The sequence below is a fragment of the Manis javanica genome, chromosome 3 (genome assembly GCF_040802235.1).
Source record: "Manis javanica isolate MJ-LG chromosome 3, MJ_LKY, whole genome shotgun sequence".
Classification (NCBI taxonomy): domain Eukaryota; kingdom Metazoa; phylum Chordata; class Mammalia; order Pholidota; family Manidae; genus Manis; species Manis javanica.
In genome coordinates this window covers 176,139,274-176,160,908 of record NC_133158.1, presented here as the reverse complement: position 1 = coordinate 176,160,908, position 21,635 = coordinate 176,139,274, and positions in this window count along the sequence as shown.

The following is a 21,635-nucleotide window of genomic DNA, read 5'->3' as shown; positions in this document are numbered from 1 at the left end:
CACAAAGACACATAGAACACACACGACCACTTACAACGCACATGTCACCGCAAATGAAAGAATACACAGCACACACATCACAGTGGCATAAAAGCACACAATTCATGGCAAGACCACAGTTCACCAAGTACGCACAGCACACACAATGCGGTGCAGGACGCAAGCAAAACCACACGAAGACAGCACATCTCGCATCACACACAGAGCTCAAACACAGACACACACAAACTCACACACACACACACACACAGACACGAACTCTCAAACACAGCCAAACACAAATCACACACAACACATACAGAACCATACATAAAACACATAAACCACAAAAAACACACAAAGCACACATTTCACACACGACACACCACAACGCATAGCACACATTTCACACACGACACACCACATGCACAATCACGCACAGACACCCCACGCACGTGTCCACACAGGACGGCACTACGCAGAGCACGCTCACGGAACACCCGTAAAGTAACAAAACGACAGTCACAGGACACACAGCAGACGCACACCGCAACGCGCATAAATGCTCACAAAACACACAAACCCCGTTTGAGAGAGTATGCACAGCACACACGATGAGACACACTAAACAAGCCCAACCACACACAGGACCGCACATCGCACATCATCACGCACATAACAACCACAAACAAACCGACTCAAACGCAACCACGCACAAATCACAGTCACTCACGCAAAACACAAGCAACACACATAACACCAAGGCAAAACACACACAACCGACAAAGAACACACATAGCACACATTTTATGCATTCCACGCAACACACACAACCATGCAGACACACCACACATAACCTCACAACGGAGAGCACAACGCAGAACACACACGCAACACAGAAACGCACAACACAGCAGTCCCAAGACTCACACCACATACCTCAAGGCCCAAAACTGCTCACAAAACACATGAAAAACTTTGCACAGGTACATACGGCACACACCATGAGACACACTAAACAAGCACAAGTGCGCAGTCGACATGTCTCACCTCATGCACGTAACTCAAACAGCCGAACACACACACTCACACACACACACAACCTCTCTACCACCACCGCACACAAATCACAGTCACACACACAAAACACCCACAGCACATACGAAACCACACACAACTGCCAGGAACACACACAACATCCATACAACCAACTACACATAACACGCACAACCACAAACATACAAGATAGAGCACACTCAGGCCCACACACTGTCAGGACAACACACTACACACAACACACACACAATAAGCGCACACACACAGCACACACACCACACAATGCTCAAATCACACACAATGCTCAAAATACCCAGACCACACAACACCTTCCCCATACGTAACACACAGGAATGCATGTAGACTGCAATCACACAACCCAGAACACAGTACATAACACAACACACAACACAGAGAAAGACACATCCCACACCGAACATGACAAAGGTGGCCACGCACCAGACACAGAACACAACCACCAACAGGATTCTCATCGAAAAGGCAAAAATATGCAAAACACCAGGATCCACTCAATGCACACAACACACGACTCATAACCACACATACCACACATAGCACGCCCCAGATAAAAACACAGAGAACAATGCAGCCAACAAGCAGCACAGAACCCATACCACGCACATTACATACACAGCACACACAACACGCAGAAAACAAACAAGACGCACAGATCACAGGCAACACAACGCGAAACGCACAAGAACACGCAGCACACAACATAGCACATCAGAGAAGCACACACAAACACCACAAATCACTACCATATACCAACAACGCAAGCAGCACCCCCCACACACAACAAACCCAACAAACAAAACACAAAACAAACACGCACAACAAACCGAAGAATAAAAAAAAACAACCCACCCACACAGCAACACATAAAGCAGAGACAAAATGACACACAGCACACCGTGCACAAGAATATACAACACAACAGACAGCACAAAGGACACACAAGACAAACAGTACGACACACACAGAACACACAAAACAGACGGCCACGCACAACACACACGGAAAGCGCCAGCACAACACATACAAGCACACACACACAAAATACCCACAACATGCAAACCCAGAGTACACGTAAAACCTCTCTACGCACAAAGAGCACATCACACTAAACAACACACTGCAAGCACAAGGGTCACAGAACTGCACACAATGCACTTGAACCACAGTTCTCAGAGTACACACAGCACACACATTGAGGCACACTGACCAAGGACGACCACACACAGTACACACATCTCACATTACGCTCATTGCTCAAACGGCCAAACACACGCGCACAGCCTCTCAAAGAGGACCACACACTGATCAGTCACACGTGCAAAACACACAACACATACAAAAAACCACATGCAACACACACACAAACTAAAACACAAAAACAACACCGAATTTACGCAAAACGCATTTCACACACTGCACGCATCACACAAAACACGGAAAGTGTAGAGCACACAGAGCCTCAACGACCGCACAATGCGAAACACAAAACACATACACAAAGCGTATCAGACAGAACACGCAAAACTCACAGGACACACAACATACACAATACGAACAGAGAAGCACCCGCACAACACACACACAACCGAGATCACACTACAATGCACAACACACAGCACATGTGCGGTCACATCGCACACTAAATGTTCATGAAGCAGAAAGCCATTCACAGAACACACAACATACTGAACCACAAACACGACACGCTACATTGAAGACAGAAAGCATGCAACACCCAAAGACACAGTGCACCAACGGACAACCCACAGCCACCCACAACCACACCAATCGCACAGCACAGCACAGAGAAATACACACAGAACATACACCACAAATAACAAAGACCCGAAGCCGCAAACATCACGTATGCAACACTCACAACACAGAGGAAACACCACACACAGGAAACACACACACAACCACACGAACACCACCACACGCACAAAACCAACAGATCACAGACATCACAGCAGAGAAACACACAATAACACGGCGCACAAAATGTAACCCAACATAGAATAAACACACAATCATGCAACGAACACCAGAAAACACGCCCTACGTGTAACAAAAGACAAACAACACACCGCACACACAACACAAACCCCAGCAAACGCAAAACAGGTCACAAAGAATGGCACACAGAACACACACCAGCATCACACACACAACGCACACATTAAAAGAAACACATCAAAACATTAGCACAAGGCACACAACAAAACAAATTGCGGAACAACACTTCACACAACACAAAGACACGTCACACACAAAAGAACCATCGCAACTCGTAACACACAGCAACCAGCATTAACAAGACAACACACACAGAAAGCCGCAACTACTACCTGCCACACACAAACCACACAAAGAAGCACCCACAGACAGACACACAAAGACACATAGAACACACACGACCACTTACAACGCACATGTCACCGCAAATGAAAGAATACACAGCACACACATCACAGTGGCATAAAAGCACACAATTCATGGCAAGACCACAGTTCACCAAGTACGCACAGCACACACAATGCGGTGCAGGACGCAAGCAAAACCACACGAAGACAGCACATCTCGCATCACACACAGAGCTCAAACACAGACACACACAAACTCACACACACACACACACACAGACACGAACTCTCAAACACAGCCAAACACAAATCACACACAACACATACAGAACCATACATAAAACACATAAACCACAAAAAACACACAAAGCACACATTTCACACACGACACACCACAACGCATAGCACACATTTCACACACGACACACCACATGCACAATCACGCACAGACACCCCACGCACGTGTCCACACAGGACGGCACTACGCAGAGCACGCTCACGGAACACCCGTAAAGTAACAAAACGACAGTCACAGGACACACAGCAGACGCACACCGCAACGCGCATAAATGCTCACAAAACACACAAACCCCGTTTGAGAGAGTATGCACAGCACACACGATGAGACACACTAAACAAGCCCAACCACACACAGGACCGCACATCGCACATCATCACGCACATAACAACCACAAACAAACCGACTCAAACGCAACCACGCACAAATCACAGTCACTCACGCAAAACACAAGCAACACACATAACACCAAGGCAAAACACACACAACCGACAAAGAACACACATAGCACACATTTTATGCATTCCACGCAACACACACAACCATGCAGACACACCACACATAACCTCACAACGGAGAGCACAACGCAGAACACACACGCAACACAGAAACGCACAACACAGCAGTCCCAAGACTCACACCACATACCTCAAGGCCCAAAACTGCTCACAAAACACATGAAAAACTTTGCACAGGTACATACGGCACACACCATGAGACACACTAAACAAGCACAAGTGCGCAGTCGACATGTCTCACCTCATGCACGTAACTCAAACAGCCGAACACACACACTCACACACACACACAACCTCTCTACCACCACCGCACACAAATCACAGTCACACACACAAAACACCCACAGCACATACGAAACCACACACAACTGCCAGGAACACACACAACATCCATACAACCAACTACACATAACACGCACAACCACAAACATACAAGATAGAGCACACTCAGGCCCACACACTGTCAGGACAACACACTACACACAACACACACACAATAAGCGCACACACACAGCACACACACCACACAATGCTCAAATCACACACAATGCTCAAAATACCCAGACCACACAACACCTTCCCCATACGTAACACACAGGAATGCATGTAGACTGCAATCACACAACCCAGAACACAGTACATAACACAACACACAACACAGAGAAAGACACATCCCACACCGAACATGACAAAGGTGGCCACGCACCAGACACAGAACACAACCACCAACAGGATTCTCATCGAAAAGGCAAAAATATGCAAAACACCAGGATCCACTCAATGCACACAACACACGACTCATAACCACACATACCACACATAGCACGCCCCAGATAAAAACACAGAGAACAATGCAGCCAACAAGCAGCACAGAACCCATACCACGCACATTACATACACAGCACACACAACACGCAGAAAACAAACAAGACGCACAGATCACAGGCAACACAACGCGAAACGCACAAGAACACGCAGCACACAACATAGCACATCAGAGAAGCACACACAAACACCACAAATCACTACCATATACCAACAACGCAAGCAGCACCCCCCACACACAACAAACCCAACAAACACAACACAGATCAAACACGCACAACACACCGAAGAAAAACACATAACACCCCACCCACACTGCAACACATAAAGCAGAGACAAAATGACACACAGCACACCGTGCACAAGAATATACAACACAACAGACAGCACAAAGGACACACAAGACAAACAGTACGACACACACAGAACACACAAAACAGACGGCCACGCACAACACACACGGAAAGCGCCAGCACAACACATACAAGCACACACACACAAAATACCCACAACATGCAAACCCAGAGTACACGTAAAACCTCTCTACGCACAAAGAGCACATCACACTAAACAACACACTGCAAGCACAAGGGTCACAGAACTGCACACAATGCACTTGAACCACAGTTCTCAGAGTACACACAGCACACACATTGAGGCACACTGACCAAGGACGACCACACACAGTACACACATCTCACATTACGCTCATTGCTCAAACGGCCAAACACACGCGCACAGCCTCTCAAAGAGGACCACACACTGATCAGTCACACGTGCAAAACACACAACACATACAAAAAACCACATGCAACACACACACAAACTAAAACACAAAAACAACACCGAATTTACGCAAAACGCATTTCACACACTGCACGCATCACACAAAACACGGAAAGTGTAGAGCACACAGAGCCTCAACGACCGCACAATGCGAAACACAAAACACATACACAAAGCGTATCAGACAGAACACGCAAAACTCACAGGACACACAACATACACAATACGAACAGAGAAGCACCCGCACAACACACACACAACCGAGATCACACTACAATGCACAACACACAGCACATGTGCGGTCACATCGCACACTAAATGTTCATGAAGCAGAAAGCCATTCACAGAACACACAACATACTGAACCACAAACACGACACGCTACATTGAAGACAGAAAGCATGCAACACCCAAAGACACAGTGCACCAACGGACAACCCACAGCCACCCACAACCACACCAATCGCACAGCACAGCACAGAGAAATACACACAGAACATACACCACAAATAACAAAGACCCGAAGCCGCAAACATCACGTATGCAACACTCACAACACAGAGGAAACACCACACACAGGAAACACACACACAACCACACGAACACCACCACACGCACAAAACCAACAGATCACAGACATCACAGCAGAGAAACACACAATAACACGGCGCACAAAATGTAACCCAACATAGAATAAACACACAATCATGCAACGAACACCAGAAAACACGCCCTACGTGTAACAAAAGACAAACAACACACCGCACACACAACACAAACGCCAGCAAACGCAAAACAGGTCACAAAGAATGGCACACAGAACACACACCAGCATCACACACACAACGCACACATTAAAAGAAACACATCAAAACATTAGCACAAGGCACACAACAAAACAAATTGCGGAACAACACTTCACACAACACAAAGACACGTCACACACAAAAGAACCATCGCAACTCGTAACACACAGCAACCAGCATTAACAAGACAACACACACAGAAAGCCGCAACTACTACCTGCCACACACAAACCACACAAAGAAGCACCCACAGACAGACACACAAAGACACATAGAACACACACGACCACTTACAACGCACATGTCACCGCAAATGAAAGAATACACAGCACACACATCACAGTGGCATAAAAGCACACAATTCATGGCAAGACCACAGTTCACCAAGTACGCACAGCACACACAATGCGGTGCAGGACGCAAGCAAAACCACACGAAGACAGCACATCTCGCATCACACACAGAGCTCAAACACAGACACACACAAACTCACACACACACACACACACAGACACGAACTCTCAAACACAGCCAAACACAAATCACACACAACACATACAGAACCATACATAAAACACATAAACCACAAAAAACACACAAAGCACACATTTCACACACGACACACCACAACGCATAGCACACATTTCACACACGACACACCACATGCACAATCACGCACAGACACCCCACGCACGTGTCCACACAGGACGGCACTACGCAGAGCACGCTCACGGAACACCCGTAAAGTAACAAAACGACAGTCACAGGACACACAGCAGACGCACACCGCAACGCGCATAAATGCTCACAAAACACACAAACCCCGTTTGAGAGAGTATGCACAGCACACACGATGAGACACACTAAACAAGCCCAACCACACACAGGACCGCACATCGCACATCATCACGCACATAACAACCACAAACAAACCGACTCAAACGCAACCACGCACAAATCACAGTCACTCACGCAAAACACAAGCAACACACATAACACCAAGGCAAAACACACACAACCGACAAAGAACACACATAGCACACATTTTATGCATTCCACGCAACACACACAACCATGCAGACACACCACACATAACCTCACAACGGAGAGCACAACGCAGAACACACACGCAACACAGAAACGCACAACACAGCAGTCCCAAGACTCACACCACATACCTCAAGGCCCAAAACTGCTCACAAAACACATGAAAAACTTTGCACAGGTACATACGGCACACACCATGAGACACACTAAACAAGCACAAGTGCGCAGTCGACATGTCTCACCTCATGCACGTAACTCAAACAGCCGAACACACACACTCACACACACACACAACCTCTCTACCACCACCGCACACAAATCACAGTCACACACACAAAACACCCACAGCACATACGAAACCACACACAACTGCCAGGAACACACACAACATCCATACAACCAACTACACATAACACGCACAACCACAAACATACAAGATAGAGCACACTCAGGCCCACACACTGTCAGGACAACACACTACACACAACACACACACAATAAGCGCACACACACAGCACACACACCACACAATGCTCAAATCACACACAATGCTCAAAATACCCAGACCACACAACACCTTCCCCATACGTAACACACAGGAATGCATGTAGACTGCAATCACACAACCCAGAACACAGTACATAACACAACACACAACACAGAGAAAGACACATCCCACACCGAACATGACAAAGGTGGCCACGCACCAGACACAGAACACAACCACCAACAGGATTCTCATCGAAAAGGCAAAAATATGCAAAACACCAGGATCCACTCAATGCACACAACACACGACTCATAACCACACATACCACACATAGCACGCCCCAGATAAAAACACAGAGAACAATGCAGCCAACAAGCAGCACAGAACCCATACCACGCACATTACATACACAGCACACACAACACGCAGAAAACAAACAAGACGCACAGATCACAGGCAACACAACGCGAAACGCACAAGAACACGCAGCACACAACATAGCACATCAGAGAAGCACACACAAACACCACAAATCACTACCATATACCAACAACGCAAGCAGCACCCCCCACACACAACAAACCCAACAAACACAACACAGATCAAACACGCACAACACACCGAAGAAAAACACATAACACCCCACCCACACTGCAACACATAAAGCAGAGACAAAATGACACACAGCACACCGTGCACAAGAATATACAACACAACAGACAGCACAAAGGACACACAAGACAAACAGTACGACACACACAGAACACACAAAACAGACGGCCACGCACAACACACACGGAAAGCGCCAGCACAACACATACAAGCACACACACACAAAATACCCACAACATGCAAACCCAGAGTACACGTAAAACCTCTCTACGCACAAAGAGCACATCACACTAAACAACACACTGCAAGCACAAGGGTCACAGAACTGCACACAATGCACTTGAACCACAGTTCTCAGAGTACACACAGCACACACATTGAGGCACACTGACCAAGGACGACCACACACAGTACACACATCTCACATTACGCTCATTGCTCAAACGGCCAAACACACGCGCACAGCCTCTCAAAGAGGACCACACACTGATCAGTCACACGTGCAAAACACACAACACATACAAAAAACCACATGCAACACACACACAAACTAAAACACAAAAACAACACCGAATTTACGCAAAACGCATTTCACACACTGCACGCATCACACAAAACACGGAAAGTGTAGAGCACACAGAGCCTCAACGACCGCACAATGCGAAACACAAAACACATACACAAAGCGTATCAGACAGAACACGCAAAACTCACAGGACACACAACATACACAATACGAACAGAGAAGCACCCGCACAACACACACACAACCGAGATCACACTACAATGCACAACACACAGCACATGTGCGGTCACATCGCACACTAAATGTTCATGAAGCAGAAAGCCATTCACAGAACACACAACATACTGAACCACAAACACGACACGCTACATTGAAGACAGAAAGCATGCAACACCCAAAGACACAGTGCACCAACGGACAACCCACAGCCACCCACAACCACACCAATCGCACAGCACAGCACAGAGAAATACACACAGAACATACACCACAAATAACAAAGACCCGAAGCCGCAAACATCACGTATGCAACACTCACAACACAGAGGAAACACCACACACAGGAAACACACACACAACCACACGAACACCACCACACGCACAAAACCAACAGATCACAGACATCACAGCAGAGAAACACACAATAACACGGCGCACAAAATGTAACCCAACATAGAATAAACACACAATCATGCAACGAACACCAGAAAACACGCCCTACGTGTAACAAAAGACAAACAACACACCGCACACACAACACAAACGCCAGCAAACGCAAAACAGGTCACAAAGAATGGCACACAGAACACACACCAGCATCACACACACAACGCACACATTAAAAGAAACACATCAAAACATTAGCACAAGGCACACAACAAAACAAATTGCGGAACAACACTTCACACAACACAAAGACACGTCACACACAAAAGAACCATCGCAACTCGTAACACACAGCAACCAGCATTAACAAGACAACACACACAGAAAGCCGCAACTACTACCTGCCACACACAAACCACACAAAGAAGCACCCACAGACAGACACACAAAGACACATAGAACACACACGACCACTTACAACGCACATGTCACCGCAAATGAAAGAATACACAGCACACACATCACAGTGGCATAAAAGCACACAATTCATGGCAAGACCACAGTTCACCAAGTACGCACAGCACACACAATGCGGTGCAGGACGCAAGCAAAACCACACGAAGACAGCACATCTCGCATCACACACAGAGCTCAAACACAGACACACACAAACTCACACACACACACACACACAGACACGAACTCTCAAACACAGCCAAACACAAATCACACACAACACATACAGAACCATACATAAAACACATAAACCACAAAAAACACACAAAGCACACATTTCACACACGACACACCACAACGCATAGCACACATTTCACACACGACACACCACATGCACAATCACGCACAGACACCCCACGCACGTGTCCACACAGGACGGCACTACGCAGAGCACGCTCACGGAACACCCGTAAAGTAACAAAACGACAGTCACAGGACACACAGCAGACGCACACCGCAACGCGCATAAATGCTCACAAAACACACAAACCCCGTTTGAGAGAGTATGCACAGCACACACGATGAGACACACTAAACAAGCCCAACCACACACAGGACCGCACATCGCACATCATCACGCACATAACAACCACAAACAAACCGACTCAAACGCAACCACGCACAAATCACAGTCACTCACGCAAAACACAAGCAACACACATAACACCAAGGCAAAACACACACAACCGACAAAGAACACACATAGCACACATTTTATGCATTCCACGCAACACACACAACCATGCAGACACACCACACATAACCTCACAACGGAGAGCACAACGCAGAACACACACGCAACACAGAAACGCACAACACAGCAGTCCCAAGACTCACACCACATACCTCAAGGCCCAAAACTGCTCACAAAACACATGAAAAACTTTGCACAGGTACATACGGCACACACCATGAGACACACTAAACAAGCACAAGTGCGCAGTCGACATGTCTCACCTCATGCACGTAACTCAAACAGCCGAACACACACACTCACACACACACACAACCTCTCTACCACCACCGCACACAAATCACAGTCACACACACAAAACACCCACAGCACATACGAAACCACACACAACTGCCAGGAACACACACAACATCCATACAACCAACTACACATAACACGCACAACCACAAACATACAAGATAGAGCACACTCAGGCCCACACACTGTCAGGACAACACACTACACACAACACACACACAATAAGCGCACACACACAGCACACACACCACACAATGCTCAAATCACACACAATGCTCAAAATACCCAGACCACACAACACCTTCCCCATACGTAACACACAGGAATGCATGTAGACTGCAATCACACAACCCAGAACACAGTACATAACACAACACACAACACAGAGAAAGACACATCCCACACCGAACATGACAAAGGTGGCCACGCACCAGACACAGAACACAACCACCAACAGGATTCTCATCGAAAAGGCAAAAATATGCAAAACACCAGGATCCACTCAATGCACACAACACACGACTCATAACCACACATACCACACATAGCACGCCCCAGATAAAAACACAGAGAACAATGCAGCCAACAAGCAGCACAGAACCCATACCACGCACATTACATACACAGCACACACAACACGCAGAAAACAAACAAGACGCACAGATCACAGGCAACACAACGCGAAACGCACAAGAACACGCAGCACACAACATAGCACATCAGAGAAGCACACACAAACACCACAAATCACTACCATATACCAACAACGCAAGCAGCACCCCCCACACACAACAAACCCAACAAACACAACACAGATCAAACACGCACAACACACCGAAGAAAAACACATAACACCCCACCCACACTGCAACACATAAAGCAGAGACAAAATGACACACAGCACACCGTGCACAAGAATATACAACACAACAGACAGCACAAAGGACACACAAGACAAACAGTACGACACACACAGAACACACAAAACAGACGGCCACGCACAACACACACGGAAAGCGCCAGCACAACACATACAAGCACACACACACAAAATACCCACAACATGCAAACCCAGAGTACACGTAAAACCTCTCTACGCACAAAGAGCACATCACACTAAACAACACACTGCAAGCACAAGGGTCACAGAACTGCACACAATGCACTTGAACCACAGTTCTCAGAGTACACACAGCACACACATTGAGGCACACTGACCAAGGACGACCACACACAGTACACACATCTCACATTACGCTCATTGCTCAAACGGCCAAACACACGCGCACAGCCTCTCAAAGAGGACCACACACTGATCAGTCACACGTGCAAAACACACAACACATACAAAAAACCACATGCAACACACACACAAACTAAAACACAAAAACAACACCGAATTTACGCAAAACGCATTTCACACACTGCACGCATCACACAAAACACGGAAAGTGTAGAGCACACAGAGCCTCAACGACCGCACAATGCGAAACACAAAACACATACACAAAGCGTATCAGACAGCACACGCAAAACTCACAGGACACACAACATACACAATACGAACAGAGAAGCACCCGCACAACACACACACAACCGAGATCACACTACAATGCACAACACACAGCACATGTGCGGTCACATCGCACACTAAATGTTCATGAAGCAGAAAGCCATTCACAGAACACACAACATACTGAACCACAAACACGACACGCTACATTGAAGACAGAAAGCATGCAACACCCAAAGACACAGTGCACCAACGGACAACCCACAGCCACCCACAACCACACCAATCGCACAGCACAGCACAGAGAAATACACACAGAACATACACCACAAATAACAAAGACCCGAAGCCGCAAACATCACGTATGCAACACTCACAACACAGAGGAAACACCACACACAGGAAACACACACACAACCACACGAACACCACCACACGCACAAAACCAACAGATCACAGACATCACAGCAGAGAAACACACAATAACACGGCGCACAAAATGTAACCCAACATAGAATAAACACACAATCATGCAACGAACACCAGAAAACACGCCCTACGTGTAACAAAAGACAAACAACACACCGCACACACAACACAAACGCCAGCAAACGCAAAACAGGTCACAAAGAATGGCACACAGAACACACACCAGCATCACACACACAACGCACACATTAAAAGAAACACATCAAAACATTAGCACAAGGCACACAACAAAACAAATTGCGGAACAACACTTCACACAACACAAAGACACGTCACACACAAAAGAACCATCGCAACTCGTAACACACAGCAACCAGCATTAACAAGACAACACACACAGAAAGCCGCAACTACTACCTGCCACACACAAACCACACAAAGAAGCACCCACAGACAGACACACAAAGACACATAGAACACACACGACCACTTACAACGCACATGTCACCGCAAATGAAAGAATACACAGCACACACATCACAGTGGCATAAAAGCACACAATTCATGGCAAGACCACAGTTCACCAAGTACGCACAGCACACACAATGCGGTGCAGGACGCAAGCAAAACCACACGAAGACAGCACATCTCGCATCACACACAGAGCTCAAACACAGACACACACAAACTCACACACACACACACACACAGACACGAACTCTCAAACACAGCCAAACACAAATCACACACAACACATACAGAACCATACATAAAACACATAAACCACAAAAAACACACAAAGCACACATTTCACACACGACACACCACAACGCATAGCACACATTTCACACACGACACACCACATGCACAATCACGCACAGACACCCCACGCACGTGTCCACACAGGACGGCACTACGCAGAGCACGCTCACGGAACACCCGTAAAGTAACAAAACGACAGTCACAGGACACACAGCAGACGCACACCGCAACGCGCATAAATGCTCACAAAACACACAAACCCCGTTTGAGAGAGTATGCACAGCACACACGATGAGACACACTAAACAAGCCCAACCACACACAGGACCGCACATCGCACATCATCACGCACATAACAACCACAAACAAACCGACTCAAACGCAACCACGCACAAATCACAGTCACTCACGCAAAACACAAGCAACACACATAACACCAAGGCAAAACACACACAACCGACAAAGAACACACATAGCACACATTTTATGCATTCCACGCAACACACACAACCATGCAGACACACCACACATAACCTCACAACGGAGAGCACAACGCAGAACACACACGCAACACAGAAACGCACAACACAGCAGTCCCAAGACTCACACCACATACCTCAAGGCCCAAAACTGCTCACAAAACACATGAAAAACTTTGCACAGGTACATACGGCACACACCATGAGACACACTAAACAAGCACAAGTGCGCAGTCGACATGTCTCACCTCATGCACGTAACTCAAACAGCCGAACACACACACTCACACACACACACAACCTCTCTACCACCACCGCACACAAATCACAGTCACACACACAAAACACCCACAGCACATACGAAACCACACACAACTGCCAGGAACACACACAACATCCATACAACCAACTACACATAACACGCACAACCACAAACATACAAGATAGAGCACACTCAGGCCCACACACTGTCAGGACAACACACTACACACAACACACACACAATAAGCGCACACACACAGCACACACACCACACAATGCTCAAATCACACACAATGCTCAAAATACCCAGACCACACAACACCTTCCCCATACGTAACACACAGGAATGCATGTAGACTGCAATCACACAACCCAGAACACAGTACATAACACAACACACAACACAGAGAAAGACACATCCCACACCGAACATGACAAAGGTGGCCACGCACCAGACACAGAACACAACCACCAACAGGATTCTCATCGAAAAGGCAAAAATATGCAAAACACCAGGATCCACTCAATGCACACAACACACGACTCATAACCACACATACCACACATAGCACGCCCCAGATAAAAACACAGAGAACAATGCAGCCAACAAGCAGCACAGAACCCATACCACGCACATTACATACACAGCACACACAACACGCAGAAAACAAACAAGACGCACAGATCACAGGCAACACAACGCGAAACGCACAAGAACACGCAGCACACAACATAGCACATCAGAGAAGCACACACAAACACCACAAATCACTACCATATACCAACAACGCAAGCAGCACCCCCCACACACAACAAACCCAACAAACACAACACAGATCAAACACGCACAACACACCGAAGAAAAACACATAACACCCCACCCACACTGCAACACATAAAGCAGAGACAAAATGACACACAGCACACCGTGCACAAGAATATACAACACAACAGACAGCACAAAGGACACACAAGACAAACAGTACGACACACACAGAACACACAAAACAGACGGCCACGCACAACACACACGGAAAGCGCCAGCACAACACATACAAGCACACACACACAAAATACCCACAACATGCAAACCCAGAGTACACGTAAAACCTCTCTACGCACAAAGAGCACATCACACTAAACAACACACTGCAAGCACAAGGGTCACAGAACTGCACACAATGCACTTGAACCACAGTTCTCAGAGTACACACAGCACACACATTGAGGCACACTGACCAAGGACGACCACACACAGTACACACATCTCACATTACGCTCATTGCTCAAACGGCCAAACACACGCGCACAGCCTCTCAAAGAGGACCACACACTGATCAGTCACACGTGCAAAACACACAACACATACAAAAAACCACATGCAACACACACACAAACTAAAACACAAAAACAACACCGAATTTACGCAAAACGCATTTCACACACTGCACGCATCACACAAAACACGGAAAGTGTAGAGCACACAGAGCCTCAACGACCGCACAATGCGAAACACAAAACACATACACAAAGCGTATCAGACAGCACACGCAAAACTCACAGGACACACAACATACACAATACGAACAGAGAAGCACCCGCACAACACACACACAACCGAGATCACACTACAATGCACAACACACAGCACATGTGCGGTCACATCGCACACTAAATGTTCATGAAGCAGAAAGCCATTCACAGAACACACAACATACTGAACCACAAACACGACACGCTACATTGAAGACAGAAAGCATGCAACACCCAAAGACACAGTGCACCAACGGACAACCCACAGCCACCCACAACCACACCAATCGCACAGCACAGCACAGAGAAATACACACAGAACATACACCACAAATAACAAAGACCCGAAGCCGCAAACATCACGTATGCAACACTCACAACACAGAGGAAACACCACACACAGGAAACACACACACAACCACACGAACACCACCACACGCACAAAACCAACAGATCACAGACATCACAGCAGAGAAACACACAATAACACGGCGCACAAAATGTAACCCAACATAGAATAAACACACAATCATGCAACGAACACCAGAAAACACGCCCTACGTGTAACAAAAGACAAACAACACACCGCACACACAACACAAACGCCAGCAAACGCAAAACAGGTCACAAAGAATGGCACACAGAACACACACCAGCATCACACACACAACGCACACATTAAAAGAAACACATCAAAACATTAGCACAAGGCACACAACAAAACAAATTGCGGAACAACACTTCACACAACACAAAGACACGTCACACACAAAAGAACCATCGCAACTCGTAACACACAGCAACCAGCATTAACAAGACAACACACACAGAAAGCCGCAACTACTACCTGCCACACACAAACCACACAAAGAAGCACCCACAGACAGACACACAAAGACACATAGAACACACACGACCACTTACAACGCACATGTCACCGCAAATGAAAGAATACACAGCACACACATCACAGTGGCATAAAAGCACACAATTCATGGCAAGACCACAGTTCACCAAGTACGCACAGCACACACAATGCGGTGCAGGACGCAAGCAAAACCACACGAAGACAGCACATCTCGCATCACACACAGAGCTCAAACACAGACACACACAAACTCACACACACACACACACACAGACACGAACTCTCAAACACAGCCAAACACAAATCACACACAACACATACAGAACCATACATAAAACACATAAACCACAAAAAACACACAAAGCACACATTTCACACACGACACACCACAACGCATAGCACACATTTCACACACGACACACCACATGCACAATCACGCACAGACACCCCACGCACGTGTCCACACAGGACGGCACTACGCAGAGCACGCTCACGGAACACCCGTAAAGTAACAAAACGACAGTCACAGGACACACAGCAGACGCACACCGCAACGCGCATAAATGCTCACAAAACACACAAACCCCGTTTGAGAGAGTATGCACAGCACACACGATGAGACACACTAAACAAGCCCAACCACACACAGGACCGCACATCGCACATCATCACGCACATAACAACCACAAACAAACCGACTCAAACGCAACCACGCACAAATCACAGTCACTCACGCAAAACACAAGCAACACACATAACACCAAGGCAAAACACACACAACCGACAAAGAACACACATAGCACACATTTTATGCATTCCACGCAACACACACAACCATGCAGACACACCACACATAACCTCACAACGGAGAGCACAACGCAGAACACACACGCAACACAGAAACGCACAACACAGCAGTCCCAAGACTCACACCACATACCTCAAGGCCCAAAACTGCTCACAAAACACATGAAAAACTTTGCACAGGTACATACGGCACACACCATGAGACACACTAAACAAGCACAAGTGCGCAGTCGACATGTCTCACCTCATGCACGTAACTCAAACAGCCGAACACACACACTCACACACACACACAACCTCTCTACCACCACCGCACACAAATCACAGTCACACACACAAAACACCCACAGCACATACGAAACCACACACAACTGCCAGGAACACACACAACATCCATACAACCAACTACACATAACACGCACAACCACAAACATACAAGATAGAGCACACTCAGGCCCACACACTGTCAGGACAACACACTACACACAACACACACACAATAAGCGCACACACACAGCACACACACCACACAATGCTCAAATCACACACAATGCTCAAAATACCCAGACCACACAACACCTTCCCCATACGTAACACACAGGAATGCATGTAGACTGCAATCACACAACCCAGAACACAGTACATAACACAACACACAACACAGAGAAAGACACATCCCACACCGAACATGACAAAGGTGGCCACGCACCAGACACAGAACACAACCACCAACAGGATTCTCATCGAAAAGGCAAAAATATGCAAAACACCAGGATCCACTCAATGCACACAACACACGACTCATAACCACACATACCACACATAGCACGCCCCAGATAAAAACACAGAGAACAATGCAGCCAACAAGCAGCACAGAACCCATACCACGCACATTACATACACAGCACACACAACACGCAGAAAACAAACAAGACGCACAGATCACAGGCAACACAACGCGAAACGCACAAGAACACGCAGCACACAACATAGCACATCAGAGAAGCACACACAAACACCACAAATCACTACCATATACCAACAACGCAAGCAGCACCCCCCACACACAACAAACCCAACAAACACAACACAGATCAAACACGCACAACACACCGAAGAAAAACACATAACACCCCACCCACACTGCAACACATAAAGCAGAGACAAAATGACACACAGCACACCGTGCACAAGAATATACAACACAACAGACAGCACAAAGGACACACAAGACAAACAGTACGACACACACAGAACACACAAAACAGACGGCCACGCACAACACACACGGAAAGCGCCAGCACAACACATACAAGCACACACACACAAAATACCCACAACATGCAAACCCAGAGTACACGTAAAACCTCTCTACGCACAAAGAGCACATCACACTAAACAACACACTGCAAGCACAAGGGTCACAGAACTGCACACAATGCACTTGAACCACAGTTCTCAGAGTACACACAGCACACACATTGAGGCACACTGACCAAGGACGACCACACACAGTACACACATCTCACATTACGCTCATTGCTCAAACGGCCAAACACACGCGCACAGCCTCTCAAAGAGGACCACACACTGATCAGTCACACGTGCAAAACACACAACACATACAAAAAACCACATGCAACACACACACAAACTAAAACACAAAAACAACACCGAATTTACGCAAAACGCATTTCACACACTGCACGCATCACACAAAACACGGAAAGTGTAGAGCACACAGAGCCTCAACGACCGCACAATGCGAAACACAAAACACATACACAAAGCGTATCAGACAGCACACGCAAAACTCACAGGACACACAACATACACAATACGAACAGAGAAGCACCCGCACAACACACACACAACCGAGATCACACTACAATGCACAACACACAGCACATGTGCGGTCACATCGCACACTAAATGTTCATGAAGCAGAAAGCCATTCACAGAACACACAACATACTGAACCACAAACACGACACGCTACATTGAAGACAGAAAGCATGCAACACCCAAAGACACAGTGCACCAACGGACAACCCACAGCCACCCACAACCACACCAATCGCACAGCACAGCACAGAGAAATACACACAGAACATACACCACAAATAACAAAGACCCGAAGCCGCAAACATCACGTATGCAACACTCACAACACAGAGGAAACACCACACACAGGAAACACACACACAACCACACGAACACCACCACACGCACAAAACCAACAGATCACAGACATCACAGCAGAGAAACACACAATAACACGGCGCACAAAATGTAACCCAACATAGAATAAACACACAATCATGCAACGAACACCAGAAAACACGCCCTACGTGTAACAAAAGACAAACAACACACCGCACACACAACACAAACGCCAGCAAACGCAAAACAGGTCACAAAGAATGGCACACAGAACACACACCAGCATCACACACACAACGCACACATTAAAAGAAACACATCAAAACATTAGCACAAGGCACACAACAAAACAAATTGCGGAACAACACTTCACACAACACAAAGACACGTCACACACAAAAGAACCATCGCAACTCGTAACACACAGCAACCAGCATTAACAAGACAACACACACAGAAAGCCGCAACTACTACCTGCCACACACAAACCACACAAAGAAGCACCCACAGACAGACACACAAAGACACATAGAACACACACGACCACTTACAACGCACATGTCACCGCAAATGAAAGAATACACAGCACACACATCACAGTGGCATAAAAGCACACAATTCATGGCAAGACCACAGTTCACCAAGTACGCACAGCACACACAATGCGGTGCAGGACGCAAGCAAAACCACACGAAGACAGCACATCTCGCATCACACACAGAGCTCAAACACAGACACACACAAACTCACACACACACACACACACAGACACGAACTCTCAAACACAGCCAAACACAAATCACACACAACACATACAGAACCATACATAAAACACATAAACCACAAAAAACACACAAAGCACACATTTCACACACGACACACCACAACGCATAGCACACATTTCACACACGACACACCACATGCACAATCACGCACAGACACCCCACGCACGTGTCCACACAGGACGGCACTACGCAGAGCACGCTCACGGAACACCCGTAAAGTAACAAAACGACAGTCACAGGACACACAGCAGACGCACACCGCAACGCGCATAAATGCTCACAAAACACACAAACCCCGTTTGAGAGAGTATGCACAGCACACACGATGAGACACACTAAACAAGCCCAACCACACACAGGACCGCACATCGCACATCATCACGCACATAACAACCACAAACAAACCGACTCAAACGCAACCACGCACAAATCACAGTCACTCACGCAAAACACAAGCAACACACATAACACCAAGGCAAAACACACACAACCGACAAAGAACACACATAGCACACATTTTATGCATTCCACGCAACACACACAACCATGCAGACACACCACACATAACCTCACAACG